The sequence below is a fragment of the Balaenoptera borealis genome (genome assembly GCF_965194805.1).
Source record: "Balaenoptera borealis genome assembly, contig: HAP1_SCAFFOLD_801, whole genome shotgun sequence".
NCBI lineage: Eukaryota > Metazoa > Chordata > Mammalia > Artiodactyla > Balaenopteridae > Balaenoptera > Balaenoptera borealis.
Window position 1 is genome coordinate 143,033 of NW_028123400.1, and position 15,469 is coordinate 158,501.

At 57.5% G+C, this 15,469-nt stretch overlaps 1 long non-coding RNA gene across 1 annotated transcript in view; it reads right to left on the reverse strand.

The window, feature by feature from the left end:
* The window catches only part of LOC309621667, a 311,127-nt gene that overhangs the window by 133,847 nt on the left and 161,811 nt on the right, over positions 1 to 15,469 (reverse strand). The gene's annotated exons all lie outside the window — the stretch shown is intronic.

Here is a 15,469-nt window from a genome sequence, read left to right on the forward strand (position 1 = left end):
CTCCCTCTCCCTCTCTCCCTCTCCCTTGTCTCTGCCTCTTCGTCTCTCTGTCTCTGGGAGGGAGTGAGGGAGATGGAGAGACGGAGGGAGAGGGAGGAGAGGGAGCGAGGAAGAGGGAGAGAGGGAGGGAGAGAGGGAGGGAGAGAGGGATAGAGGGAGGGAGGGAGAGATGTCTTTGTCTTTCCCTCCCTCCCTCTATCACTCTCTCCCTCTTCCCCCTCCCTCTCCTGCTCCCTGTCCCTCTCCCTCCCTCTATCCCTCTCTCCCTCTCCCCCCTCCCTCTCCTGCTCCCTGTCCCTCTCCCTCCACCTCCTTCCCTCTCTGGAGAGGGAAGGAGGTGGAGGGAGAGGGAGAGGGAGAGGGAGCACGAGAGGGAGAGAGGGAGAGGGAATGAGGTATAGGAAGAGCGGAACAGGGAAACAGGGACAGGGAAAGGGGGACAGGGAGAGAGGGAGAGGGAAAGAGGGAGAGGGAGAGGGAGAGCAGAGCAGGGAAACAGGGACAGGGAAAGAGGGAGGCAGAGAGGGAGATGGAAACGGGGAAAGGGAGGGGGGACGGATAGAGGGAGAGGGAGAGAGGGACAGGGAAAGAGAGACAGGGATGGAGGGAGGGAGAGAGGGACAGGACAGGGGAAGAGGGACAGGGAGAGAGGGAGGGAGAGAGGGAGGGAGAGAGGCAGAGGGAGAGATGGAGGGAGAGTGAGAGGCAGGGAGGTAGAGGGAGGGAGGGAGGGAGGGGGACAGAGAGGGAGACAGGGAGAAGGGCTGATGGGGGCTCCCTCCCCCTCCCATCCTCTGCCCACTGCTTTCTCTTTTTTCTGCTTCAACAAACACCAGGCGCCTTTCAGATCAGCCCTGAAGTCAACGTTGATGCTTGGGACGGCCTGACCTCCCCGCTGCCTTCCAGCCCAGGACCACAGCTGGGAGATGAAGTCTGCGGGGCCCTGGGGGGGGGCAGCGGCGGCGGAGGTGGTGGAGGCAGGCACCTCCTCTGACGCCCAATCTCTCCTCCTTTACGAGGCAGCCGCCAGCTCCCCTCCCTGACTCCCCAAGATTTGGGGCCATTTTAATATGTGTCGATAATGCCATGAGCTACTATTTAACTTTTCCACGAGGACCCATCTCCCGAAATGCAGTGGTTTTCAGGCTTGGCTGCACTAGAGAACCCCCAGGGAAAGGAGAGACGTCTGTACCTCCCTCTCTCTCCCTCTCCCTCCGTATCTCCTTCTGGCTCTCTCCCTCTCCTTCTGGGGTGATGCCCGATGAGCTCAGATTCGCAGATGTTCCCCCCATCCCCTCTCTGTGCCTTGCGTGGGGCCTGGGCCTTCTCACTGTGGCCCGGGAACAGCCTCGACATTCAGACATCGGTTCCTGCAAGGACACTTGCGTTTGGTCCATACCGCATGTGGCTGCAGTCTGTGCTTCTCCCGTTTAGCATCTTCAGTAGATGGGGGCTGTGCATGAGCCCTTCATCTTCCCCGCAGACACCACTGGTGCTTGCTCGGCCTCGCGGGTGATGTCCACGGGGGACAGACCTGTGTCCCCACCTTCTTGGGCTGCAGACAGGCCACGTTGGTCCTGTGGTGACTGGGGGCTCCCAGGAGAACCCCACCGCAGACCCAGAGAGGTGGCCCCAGAGAAGGTGGCGTACGCCTGGGGCCAGGCCTCACCAGCCAACCACGGGGCACCTGCAGCAACAGGTCTCTCGCCGTCCAGGGGCTGGCTGTTCGGGCGCCGTGGGGATGAGCTGCTGTCTGCACGGCAGCCAAGTTTGTATTGTTGAGCCCGGGGAGGCCCCTGGGTGGCTCCTGGAGAGCCTGGTCACATTTCTTCCTGCCCTTGGCCTTAGAGCTCATCATGGTTCACGCCGTTTCTGGTTCCAAAAGGACCTGTGTTCATAAAGACCACATGTTAGGACAGCACCAAAGTGTCTAGAAATCCAGGCCAGGAGGAGGAGGGAGGGGGTTTGGCTGTGCCCGCCAGTGGCCTGAGAGCCCTCCCACCCACAGAGACCTGGCCCGGGGCCTGTGGGGAGGGCGTGGCCCACGGTCCCCAGCGCTGGCTGTCTCTGGGTTCCAGGAGAACTGCGCGATCCTCGGGGAGCTGGTAAGGCTGCAGGCTCAGAAGTCCCGCCTGCTGGGATTCAGCACGCGTGCCGACTCTGTGCTGGAGATGAACATGGCCAAGACCAGCCAGGTGGTGGCCACTTTCCTAGGTAACCCCGCCTCCCCGAGTCCCAGTGGGGACGGGGGTCAGGTGGACCTTGACTGGACGTGGTGCTGCCTGAGACCCCACTGTGTCAGCCCTTGGGGGTCGCCTTCCCCAACCCTTCATTCTGCCTCGAGGGGCGTGGGGTGGGGGGCGGCTGGGCGGCTGCCACAGGGACATAGCTGAGCCTCTCCCCTCCGCCCGCAGATGAGCTGGCCCAGAAGCTGAAGCCCCTCGGGGAGCAGGAGCGGCCGTGATCCTGGAGCTAAAGAAGGCTGAGTGCCAGAGGCGGGGCCTGCACTTTGACGGGCTCATCAACGTCTAGGACCTGCGCTACTACATGAACCAGGGGGAGGAGACGCGCTACCACGTGGACCAGTACCTGCTCAATGAGTCCTTCCCCATGCAGGTGGTCACGCGCGGGCGGCTGGGCATCTCCCAGGAGCTGCTGGGGCTGACCTTCGACCTGGAGGAAGGCGCCAACATGCGTCACGAAGATGAAGATGTGAGGCTCTACACGGTCCGGGACGCGGCCTCGGGCAAGGTCATCCATCAGCAAGTTCTACCTGGACCTCTACCCTCGGTGCATGCGTGGGGGAACCTGTCGGCCGTGGGCCGGGGCTCCTCTGTGGTAGCGGGGCCTCACCCGCGTCCCTCCCCAGGGAAGGGAAGTCCGGGCACATGGCCTGCTTTGGCCTGCAGCCGGGCTGCCTGCAGCAGGACGGGAGGCGCCAGATTGCCATCGCGGCCATGGTGGCCAACTTCACCAAGCCTACGCCCAACCCGCCCTCCCTGTTCCAGCATGATGAGCTGGAGACCTACTTCCATGAGTTCTGGCAAGCGATGCACCAGCTCCGCTCCCAGGAGGGTGCGGGCGAGGGGCTGAAGGCAGGGGGCGGGGAGGGCCCGGGCTCTCCTGTGGTCCTCAGGCAGGCCCTCGCCACGGGATTCTTCCGCTGATGTCACCCCGCACGAGGAGACGCCCTCGGTGTCAGTTTCCATCATCAAACCCCACGCACTGGGCGCGTAAACAACGGAAGTGGATGTCCTCGAGACTCTGGAGGCTGGAAGTCCCAGATCAAGGAGTCAGGACTGGTTCCCTGCAATGTTAAATACAGGTATTCAAGAGTTGCCTTTAAAAAAGACAAAATAGAAGAAAGGAACGTTGCATGCAAGGCTGGTGACAGGCGGTGATGAGAACCAGAGGTTAGGCTCTGGGGCCGGGAGCACCACGCCCTGTGAGGCCCTGGGGCTGCTGCCAGTCTCGGTGGAGGCTCAGCAAGTCCCAGTGACTTCCCAATGTGGGGGGGGGTCCCCAGATGAGCGTCTGGGCCCAGGACCCAGTGCTCGTTCAGTCTTCCTGCAGTCAGCCCTTCGTCCTGAGAGCGATGCTCTCACAGACTGCAACCGGAGCGCGTGGGGACACTTTACTGAGCTGTGCAGCCGTCACTACTGCTCTGTTCTGGAACATTTCCCTCACCCCAAAAAGGTCCCTCACGCCCTTAGTTATCATTCCCTCCCCTCCCCTGTCCCTGACAACCAGGAACCCACTCTGACTCTGTGGATCTACCTGTTCTGGACGTTTCCCCTCAGTGGGGTCACACCCTGTGTGTCCTTCTGTGTCTGACTTCTCTCGCTGAGCACCGTGTTCTCACGGTGCATCCACGTGGCAGCGAGTGGCAGGGCTTCACACCTTTGCGTGGTCGAGGGCCGGAAAAAAGACAAACGAAAAGAAGGGCACGTTGCCTGCGACTCTGGTGACAGCCGGGGATGAGAACCAGAGGGTAGGCTCTGGGGCCGGGAGCGCCGCGCCCTGTGAAGCCCTGGCGCTGCTGCCAGTCTCGGCGGGGCACGAGCAGCGCCGTCCCCCAGGAGCTGCTGGACAAGCTCATCAAGTCCCGGCTGGCCAACCCCCGTGCGGCCGGGCCGAGGGAAAGGAAAGGGGCTCCCGGACCGCCCGGCTGGAAAGCGCGGCCTGGACACAGTGCCAGCGCCCCCGTCTCCTTCCTCCCGCCCTCCAGGCCTCTTCAACCTGCGCCAGATCGTCCTGGCCAAGGTGGACCAGGCCCTGCACACGCAGACGCCCTCGGACCCGGCCTAGGACAATGCCCGCCTCTGCCAGGAGATCCTCGGGGTCCCAGCCATGCCAGGTAGCCAAGCGCACGCCGGGCCCACCTTAGCGGTCGGTTGGCGGCTACTGCCCAGGTCAAGAGGATCCTCTGGTGGTGTGTGAAGGGGGACCGACTGACGGGCTCTGGTCGAGGCTCGCTGACCTCTGGCCTCTTCCTGCCTGGGTTCCTGGGCTGGTCCCTCCAGCTGTGGCCCGCGGAGTCCGAGGGTGGGCTGGGCGTATCTGCACGTGCTTTCTGGAGAGCCTGGAAGAGGCAGGAGAGGGCTTCATACCCCGGACGGAACGCGTCGACGAGGTTTGCCCGAGCGTGTCGGTGCGGAGACGCAGTTCACTCCCTCGTGAGCGCTTTAACCCGCGCTCTCCCCGTGCTGGAGGGCGAGCCCTGACTCATCCCTCGGAGCCTCGGGCAGCTGTCCCTGTAAGAGGCTTAGGGGTGAACCCTCGTGAGCTTCAGCAGAAAGTCGGCAAAGATTGATTTGTGTCCCTCCACTGAGTTGCCCGCAAGGTCCCCGTTTTCTAGAAGTGTTGGGCCAATACTCCCTCTAGTGGCAGGGGACTCAGACAGGGCTGCTTTGAGGCCCCAAGCTCTGGGCTCTGGGGAAGGGGCACGGAGCGGCCAGGGGGCCGGGCAGGAGCCTCTCCGCGTGTGTCCCAGGGACCCACCTGCCTGCGACCTTCGGCCACCTGGCAGGAAGCTACGACGCCCAGTCCTATGGCTACCTGTGCAGCGAGGTGTACTCCGCGGACACGGTCCACACACTTGTTTCAAGCAGGAGGGCGTCCTGAGTGGCAAGGTGAGAGGCCGGCCTGCCGTGCAGACCAACACGGAGGTCCTTGGCCTGGGCCTAGATGCTTGTGCCGCCCGCCTGGGCCTGCCAGGCTCTGAGGGCCCTGCCCAGAACCCCCTGCTCCCCTGCCCTTTGTTGAGTCACAGCAGAGGTGGCCACACCCACACCCTCCGTGAAGGGGGTGCTCCACCCTCCTGCAGCCCCGCCCCCTCTCCTCAGGTTGCCATGGACTACAGAAGCTGCATTCTGAGGCCAGGGGGCTCTGAGGATGCCAAGGGCATGGTGAAGCTCTTCCTGGGTTGTGACCCCATGCAGGACGCCTTCCTCCTGAGCAAAGGGCTGCAGGTTGAGGGCTGCAAGCCGCCGGCCTGCTGACGGCACGGGGTTTTGCCCCCCCAGGCGGGCCGGGTGCCTTAGCGCCCCGTCGGGGCGGGGGAGGGGCCGTGTGTCCTCCCAGCCCCCGAGTCCCCGGCGGCCGGCCTAGGCCAAAAGTCTCCACCTGGAAGTGTCTGGAAAGCCTGGCATCAAGGCTCCCCCTTGTTGCACTAATGCAATCCCTTCCTGGGGAGCTTTCCTGGTAACAAAACGGTTCTTTGAAAACGCAGCCATTAATAAAAAAGACTCTACTCCTAGTCTCTGCCTGCCGTCCCTTCCACCACAGGAGTGGCATGGGGGCCGTCACACTGGGGGGAGTTCTGACCTTGGTCGGGGATCAGCCCTGGGGCCGTGGTGACGCGTCTGGGTCACTGGGAGACGGCTGAGCTGTGGGGTGAGTTCAGACGGGGATGGTGCCCCGCACCCCGACCGGGCAGGCTCTCCAGTGAGGGGGTGTCAGTTTCCTGCCGGCCTCTCGCCCGTCACTGTTTGGCATCTCGGGGGCTGTGACTGGCTGGAGCTGGTTCTGGCGGTGGGCACTGCGGGAAGCCCGGCTGTGGCTGTCCCTGTCCCCGTGTCCTGTCCTCCTGCTCACGGCCGGCCGGCTGGCTCCCTCTGGTCATCGGCAGCTGCTGAAGTCTGGACCACAGCAAGGGGCCGCCTTCCTGGGTCCTAGCAATTCTTCCCAAAGGCCTTAGGGATGTGTTTTGGTGGCAGTAGGAATTCAGAGAGGGTGCTGCACCACTGGAGCGGTAGGGTGGCTCTGGACCGTCCCGTGTGTCCTTCCCTGGCCTTTGAGCTCCTTGGGAGCCCTCCCTCCACAAAGGACGCCAGGCAGCGGAACGAGGGCGCGGGCGGCGCCCCGACCTTCTCCCCGTGGCCCAGGCGGGCAGGCCGTGCCACGCTCTGTCCTCCCCTCAGCCTGCCCGCCCGTTCTGTTGTTATTTTACCGAAGAGGACACAGACATTCAGAGAGGCTAGGGTCCATGCCTGAGGTCTCATATCCAGTAAGTGTCAGAGCCGGGGTTTGAACCCAGACAGCCTGTCCCGGAGACCGCGCCCTAACCTCTACACAAACCACCTCCTGGTTCCCTTTATTAGCACAAGACTCATTTCCCTGACAAGCCCAGGCCCCATAAAGGCAACCCTGCCTCCCCCACGTGACCAGCCCTTGCCAACTACTCACCCCAGTGGCAGAGGGACGAGCCACACAGGGGACCCGCCCATCTTGGCCATGGGGACACAGACACCCACTCACACCCAGAAGGACCTCCTCTTTACCTTAGGCCACACGCCCATGCCGAAGGAGCTGCTGTCTGCCAGCTGGTGCAGGTACAGTTCTGTCCTGGAAACAGAGAAGGGACCAGAAGTAAGGGAGGACCCACCCACACCAGTGGCCTGGCAGGGCAGGTGGGCATCATGGCACGGGGCTCCACAGAGTGCCCCAGGTGGCCCCGGGGTCTGCCTCAGGCCCTGGCCCTGCCTCCCGAATATTCCTCACTTGCTGCCCTCAATGGGCCCTTCTTAAGTGAAGGCCTTCCAGAAGCTTCCTTACTCCTCAGTTACCCTGCTCTGAAAACTGGGAGTTTCCTCCCTAATCTGCCCTCTCTCCAAAGGGTAAGGTGCCCCTCTGGCCTTAGCCAGGAGGCTCAGGACAGGTTGGGCCTGCCCTTCAGACGGGGGTGGAAGGCAGGAGACAAATGATGGGGGACGCAGAGGCAAATTGAAAATTATCACCCCTCGCCTGGGGTGAGCACTCCCTGGAGCTTCACTAGATAGAACCTTACTCATTCGTTCAACAGATGAGGAAACCAAGGCTCAGAGACAGGGAGCCACATGTCCAAGAATTCCCAGGAGTCAGCGAGGGGCAGAGATGACTCCCTGGGCCACCTCCCCCAGAAGGCCCTCCCAGATGAGTCTTGTGGCTTCTCTGCTGTTCCACCTGGTGCCTCCTCGCCCTGAGCTACCTCAGGTGCACCCAAGGCTCTCACAGAGTTTAGGAGCTTCTGGAAGATTTGGGGTCTGCTGTTCCTTGCCCACCTCCCACGCTGCTGTCAGAACCTGTACCAAAATGTCACCGTCACAGCAGACACCCACCACCACCCCCCAGCGTGTATAAAGAGCCATATGTGAATTATCTCACTTAATCCTGTAAGGTCAGCAGTCAAGGTACTATTTCCACTTTACAGAGGAAGAAACGGAGGTTCAGAGCAGGTGACACCTGGCCAGGTTCACCCAGCCCAGGAGCAGTACCAGGCAGCAAGAATCAGAGGCCAGATTCCTAACCACTGGGCTCCACTGCCTCTCACCTCTGGGCAGAGGCAGGGCTGGGGCCCTGGAGAGCGGAGGCCCTTTGTCTCACTGCCCTCGGCTGTCCCTGCTCAGCCCAGTCGCTCACCTGAGAGCCAGGTCCAATCCGGATAGCATCTGGGAGAAAACCTCGAAACTGCCTTCCCCTTCCAGCTGCCGGGCCACGTGGCTCTTCTCCAACAGCATCGTCTGCCAGGGGAGAGGACAGGCGCCGGTCAGCACGAGGCCCCGCTAGGCTGCCCGCACACCCCCACCAACCCCCAGGCCCACTCTTCGAGGCAGCACCTCAGGCCCCAACTTGGCTGGACGCCTCCAAATCAAAACGTGCCAGGCCTTTGTCTCACTGATTCAGCGTCCACGCAGGCAATCAACGAATGCAACGGGCTCATTCCGATGAAGGAATCCAAGGGTACTAACAATTAACCCAGAGCCGCCCTCCAACACACTCTTATGCAACCGAAGCCCTTAATAACTTGACCCACATGGTGATGCACGGTAGACTTTCAGGGCCGGGACAGAAAGGGATTTATCGTGCACCAGCGAGTCTGGGTATTCTCCTAGCTCCACATACAAACAACCCTTCTAATAACCTAATCCTGTTTTCTGTTCAAACAGAATGTTGGCGGGGGCGGGGCGGGGGGGGGAAGGGGAGGAGCCAGGTGATTTCAGAGAGAGGAACAAACAGGCCATGTGCCTGTCACACACGGGCTGCCGCAGAAGGCCAGCGAGCGCCTGTTTAATTTCAGCTTACGCTTTTAAGACCCAGCTAATGAGCGGCTGAATTATGTATCTACTCATGAATATTTCATCCCTGTGATACTCCGAGGCACAGACGAGCTGGCCTGCTCCGGGAGGAGATGTCTGGGCACTGAGTGAGGTGGGGAGGAGCTGGCCTTGGCCTGGGGAGCGATGACCATTTAGACACATTCCAGGGTCCCAGCTGGAGGCGTGGGCCCTGCTGAGTGGGGCTGAGGCTACTGCAGCCCCAAAGAGCCCCCTCTCCCTCCCACCCAGAGGCCTCACCTGGAGCTGGGCGGCCGTGACTCGGCCTGTGGCGTTCAAGTCCAGTGACATCACCATGGAGCACCGGGTGGCACGGCGGCTGTGGCCGGTGAACATGGAGCCAAAGGCCCGGAGGACAGTGAAGGTGGCTCGAATCTTCTCCACTGGTGGGGCACAGACAGGGCATCACCCGTGGCCCGGGTGCTGCCACCCCCACCTCTCACAGGACCCCATTCTGGCCCCAGGCCCCAGCAGGGGCCCCTCCACTCCCCCAACTCAGCTCTAAGCCACACCTCTTCCGCTGCTGGGCTGGCCCTGTGCTGCAAGCAGGGGCGCGGGGTGAGCAAGAGTGAGCCCAGAAGGGGAGATACACACACCTAGGATTGGTACGATCTGAGTGACAAGGGCTGCCCTAGGGCCTCCTGGGCCTGGTGGAGTCTAGGAGGAGGGCAGAGCATTAACATTCTTGGACCTGCTGTCGGGGAACGCCCATCACAGCCAGCTCAAAAAGCCCAGCAGTCCCAAGCTTTTTAACATAACTATTTAACAAGCACCCACTATGTGCTAGGCACCTGGATACAGCCTAGCCTGACTCCCACTCCCCCAACACACACTTTCAGCAGATCTACATTCTGGGAGGGCCTCTCCTTGCTGTATCCCCAGCTCCTCACAGGGCTCTAACCTGGGCCAGGTGCAGAACAGGTGATCAATAAAGCATTGGAATAAGCCCAGTGGAGAAGCAGGATAGTACAATGGTTAAACAAGCTTGAATATGGCCTCTCCCCGTTGTTAGTCACCTGATTTGGAGCGAATAAATTAACCTCCCTGTGCCTCAGATACCCCATCTATAAGATGGGGGTAATAATAGTACTTACTTACCTCATGTGGTTGCCACAAAGACTAAAAGATTTAATAATGTAAAGTGCTCAGAACATGCTCCAAATGTGGTGGTGTTAGTATTGTTTGTTATTATTAGAAAAGCAATACTGCCTGGGCCATATATTCTCAGCAGGGGGAATACTGCCCCCAAGAGGGCAGAAACTGATTCTTGAGGATGGGGGCAGTTTTCCTTTCTTATGTATAGAATAGAGCACAGATACACACACACACACACACGTCTGTGTGTGTCTGTATATATATACACACATACACACACACTGCATAAACAAATATATGGTGAATCTATGGCATTAACTTTTCATGGTGGGAGACGATTAGGAGAAAGAACAACTAAAAAGGCTCCTCAGAGGGGCAACAATACATTGAGGACACTGGCCCAGGGGTAACAGCTCTGGAGCCAAACTGTCTGTGTTTGAATCTCGGTGCTAGGATGTATGAGCTGTGTGGCCTTGGGCAAGCTGGTTAACCTCCCTGCGTTTTAATGGCCTCATCTATAAAATTCAAATAATAATAATGTCTACCTTATAGGGATGTTTTAAATAATAAATAAGTTAACCTGCTTGGAATAGAGCCTGGCGCGTAAGTCCTCAGCAAGCATTTACCACGATCCCCATCAATATTGTAATTATTATCACCAACTGACACTATTTTTTATTGAAGTATAGTTGATTTACAATGTTGAAACTCTTTCTTTAATGCCCAGCTCAAACATCATTTCCTCAAGGAAGCCCCCCGGCCCCTTCTCTGTGCTCCCTCCGCCTCTCCCCTCCCCAGCTCGGCCAGCAAGCGGTGCAGAGCATTGGAGTCTGGCACAGATGTGCAGCTGAGTCTCCCTTCCGGCTGTCAGTGCCTCCTTGTCTTTGTTTTTACTTATCGGGTCCTCTGCACAGTCCAGTGGGCTGTGCGCTGCACAAGGACACCACACCTAAGGGCACAGCATTTATATCAGATAGCCATAGGCCTGTATACTTATTAGGATGATGGCCCAGAACGTGGTGGTCAAGTGTTTGGTTCTAACAATGTCAATGCGTGACGACGGTTCCACATGTGGCAGTGAGTGTCTTAGGCAAGGAGTACCTATTTTTAATTCACACAAAAGTACCCAACAGACTAGGGGTGGCCCTGCCCAGAAGCCAGCACAGGGTCTGCACACAGGTGCTCAGTGAACGCTAGCTGAGCAGATATAAGAAAGAGCCGCCCAGCACCCCCTCTGACTCTCCCTTCCCTTCCCCCACGCCACCGCCCCCACCACGTCCCAGCTGCACGTCACCTGGAGACCACTGTACCTGAGACCCTGCCATCCACACTGCCTGCCATCCCCACCAGGTGCTCCAGGACCTGCTCGCAGCAGGTGGTCTTGCCAGCACCGCTCTGGCCCAGGGCCACGATGCTCTGGTCCCTCTGCTGGCTCAGCAGAGCCCAGTACGCCCGCTGGGCCAGGGAGCCAACGTGGGCGGGTAGGCCATCCCAGCAGCTCCTGGGCACCTGCAGGAAGAGCGCCGGCATCAGCCTTCCCACCCGGCCGGGGCCCAGGGAGCACTCCACAATGCTCCAACCCGGCCTCAAGCCCAGATCCACGTCCATGCCTCCCATCCTACTCCAGCCTTGTCAGAGACGTCGTGCATTTTTCTGGGGAGAGCCCAGCCTGGAGATCTAGTCCTGCCACTGGCTCGCTGTGAGTCCTTGGGCAGCCTTGGACCCTGCTCTGAGCCTGGCCTCTTCTTCAGCCAATGAGAGGCTTGAACTAAAGCTGCATTAGCTCATGGGGCTCATCTCACTTGCTACACAAAGGACTGGATCGTACCTGTCTGAAATGAAGCAGGTGGATAAAATGGCTCAATTGATGAGTGACGTCTGCCATGGAAACAGAATGGGGCATGGGGGAATTGGCGGTACGTGTGCTATGTATTTGCTATAACAGATTTAGATACCGGAAGCCCCTTTGACTTCATTCATTCATCCATCCATACATTCATTCACTCAGTAAAAAAAAAAAAATTAATTGAGTGTCTACTACATAGCAGGCACTAACCCAGGCACTGGGGGCACAACACTACTCAAGGCGAATAAAGGAAATCTCTGCCAACCGTGAGGAGATATCATTATACACCTATTAAGATGGCTAAAAAACCGGTTTTTAATTTTTTTTGACACACTACCAAGTTCTGGTTAAGATGCAGAGCAAGTGGAATTCTCCCACAATGCTACACAATACAGCCACTCTGGAGAACAGCTTGGCAGCCTCTTTTACAGTGATACGTACACTCGTCATACAACTGAGCAACCCCACTCCTAGGTATTTACCCAAGAGAAATGGACATTTGTGTTCACCAAAAAACCCTCTGTCACTGGTTATATTGAGTAGGTATTCAAAATCATCAACAACCTAGAAACAACCCAAATGTCCCTCAACTAAAGAACTAAGATAACCAACCACCCTGGTTTTAGCACTGAAAGTCCCATGTCCCAGAAAAACCATTCCCTCCCACGGAAACCAGGACAACTGGTCCCCCTCCGAACAGATAAACAAAGCTGTGCAATAAAATACAATAGAATAAAAGAACTAACGGCTCACAGCTGCAACAATATGGGTGAATCTCAAATGCGCTGTGCATTGTGATAAGTGGAAGAAGCCGATTCCAAAGGTTACACGCAGTACAATCCCATTTATATGACTTTTCAGAAAAGGCACAACTAGGGAAAAGGGACAAAAGAACAGATTAGTGGCTGCCCAGGGCGGGACATGGGGGAGGGGATGACCACAAGGGTACGGAGAACTTTTGGGGGTGATGGGAACTGTCCTGTAATTGACGGCAGAGACAGTTTCACAACTATACGTGTTTGTCAAAAACTTACAGAAGTGAACACTAAAAAGGGTGACATTAACTGTATGTAAATTATACCTTAATAAATCTGACTTAAGACAAAAAAAGCCCTGCCTGTAGAGCTTGCTTTCCTTTGGGAGAAGACAGATGATAAAAAACCAACTAATTAAATTATACTGAACGGGAGTCATTTGAAAGCCATGAGCTTGGATGAGATCACCAAGGAAGTGGGCGTTTAAAGAGGGAGACAGAAGAGGTGTAGGGATGGGGCACCCAGACTTGGAGAGATCAGGGACCAGCAAAGGAGGCTGAGAGGGAGGGCCAGCGGGACAGAAGGAAAACCAGGAGAGCGGAATTCCTGAGCTGCGGAAGGGAGTGATGGCAGGAGGAGGGAAGGACCAGCCCCTGAAGTGCTGCTGAGGGTCAAGTCAGAGGAGGCCGGAGAATTGTCCACTGGGCTTGGCAGCATGGAGGTCACTGTGACCTTGACAAATGTCTGCTTAGCGTGGTTTTCAGGGAGAACGGAAGAGGGCGGTGGAGGTAGTGAGGGCAGTAGAAAGGCACCAAAGGGAGCAGGGAAACGGGCCTGGCTGGAGGAGGACCTTGGAAGCCCAGGATGCTAAGCGGGTGACAAGTGGGCTAGCATCCACCCTCCCAGTGGCTTGGCAGGACCAGGGGCACAAACTCCGGTGTGGCGGCCCTCCCCCTCCCCGAACCCCCAGCCTGGGGCTAAGGAGCACCCCCAGTGCACTGTTGGCCTTTCCTACCCCGAGGCCCCCAGGAACAGCAATGAGTCCCCATCCTGACACAAATCAAAAGGCTCACAGACCTACTAGAGAATGGACCTGAGGATATGGGGAGGGGGAAGGGTAAGATGTGACAAAGTGAGACAGTGGCATGGACATATATACACTATCAAACGTCAAACAGAGAGCTAGTGGGAAGCAGCCGCAGAGCACAGGGAGATCAGCTTGGTGCTTTGTGACCACCTAGAGGGGTGGGATAGGGAGGGTGGGAGGGAGGGAGATGCAAGAGGGAAGAGATATGGGAACATACGTATATGTATAACTGATTCACTTTGTTACACAGCAGAAACTAACACACCATTGTAAAGCAAGTATACTCCAATAAAGATGTTAAAATAAATAAATAAATAAAAAAGGCTCAGCAGGACCCCAAACCTGGCAAAGTAGGACAAGCCGCCACACTGGCTGGACACAGCCTAAGGGAACGCAGCGGGCAGGGGGTCCTGAGGTCCGAGCCTCGGAGCCACCTGCCGCTTTGGAAACATAAAGTTCAAGGGCCAGGCTATCCCAATCGTCAGCCTTCTCAGGCCTGCAGGGGAACAGGGAGGATTCTGCAGACCCAGGCCCCACAGTCACACACAGGTACCCCCTGCATGCTTGCACACGGGCATGCTCAAGGGCACACGCACCCAACAGCTGCAGAGGCCTCTGCACACAGGTGTGCCCATCTACACCCCACGCAGTCACAGCACACTCACCCCAAAAGAGGCCTGCACCCCCAGGCACGCACCCAGCTCCCAGCCACCCGGCAAGCCCAGACCCCCAGTGAGAGAGGCCCCCAGCCCTGCCTGGAGCCCTCCTAGCCCATCTTCAAGGAGGCCTCAGTCCCAGCCTCACCGCAGGTCTCTGCTCCCACCTGGTGGCCATTTGAGGAACCAGAGGGGACTCAGCCAAAGACAGAAGGAAGCTGTGGGTGTGGGAGGCAGCGTGACTTGAGGGGGACCCACGCCCACCGCAGGGTTACAGGGGCTTAGGGGGATCACGGGACTCAAGTTCCTCCTACCAGGTTGGGTCCCAATCCCCGCACTTTTAGGCTCTTTGACCCAGGCCGTGTAGCAGACGCCGCAATCGAGGACAGTCACGGTCGAGAGAACTGGGCTTGCGGAGAGACCTGTGACAAACACCCCTCCCAGGGGCCCCTAAGGAACCAGAGCAGGCTCTCGGGGCCTTGGGCTGCAGTAACAGAAGCACAGCCTGCCTGGCAACGGAGGGGAGAGTGCAGCGTCGCCCTTCCAGGCTAATGAGAACCTACTGTATAGCACAGGGAACTCTACTCAATGCTCTGTGGTGACCTAAATGGGAAGGAAATCCAAAAAAGAGGGGATATATGTATATGTATAGCTGATTCACTTTGCTGTACAGCAGAACTACGCTCAAATAAAATTAATTTTTTAAAAAAGGTGCCTTTTGTTATGTTAATGAGGTGACTTTTGGAAAGCCAAATATATATGAGATGACCAAATATATATATATATATATAATATTTTTTTTCCTTTCTAGATTACCAGTTTATTATAAAAAGATCTAACTCAGGAACAGCCATATGGAAGAGACGCACAGGGCAAGGTATGGGGAAAGGGGTGCAAAGCTTCCATGCTGTCCCACCTGGCACCTCCCTGGGTACACCAATCCAGAAGCTCTCCAAACTCCATTCTTTTTTTTTTTTTTTTTTTAATAATTTTGAAGAACTTTTTTTTAAAATTATTTATTTATTTATTTATTTTAGTTGTGTTGGGTCTTCGTTTCTGTGCAAGGGCTTTCTCTAGTTGTGGCAAGCGGGGGCCACTCTTCATCGCGATGCGCGGGTCTCTCACCATCGCGGCCTCTCTTGTTGCGGAGCACAGGCTCCAGACGCGCAGGCTCAGCAGTTGTGGCTCACGGGCCCACTTGCTCCGTGTCATGTGGCATCTTCCCAGACCAGGGCTCGAGCCCGCGTCCCCTGCATTGGCAGGCAGACTCTCAACCACTGCGCCACCAGGGAAGCCCCAAACTCCATTCTTTTAATTTCACTGAAGCTTCGTTATGTAGACAGGATTAACTGATTCAACCTCAAGCCCCTCTCCCCTTCAAGGGGGTGGGGGGGAGGGTGGAAGAGACTGAAAGTTCCAATCCTCTAATTCTGGTT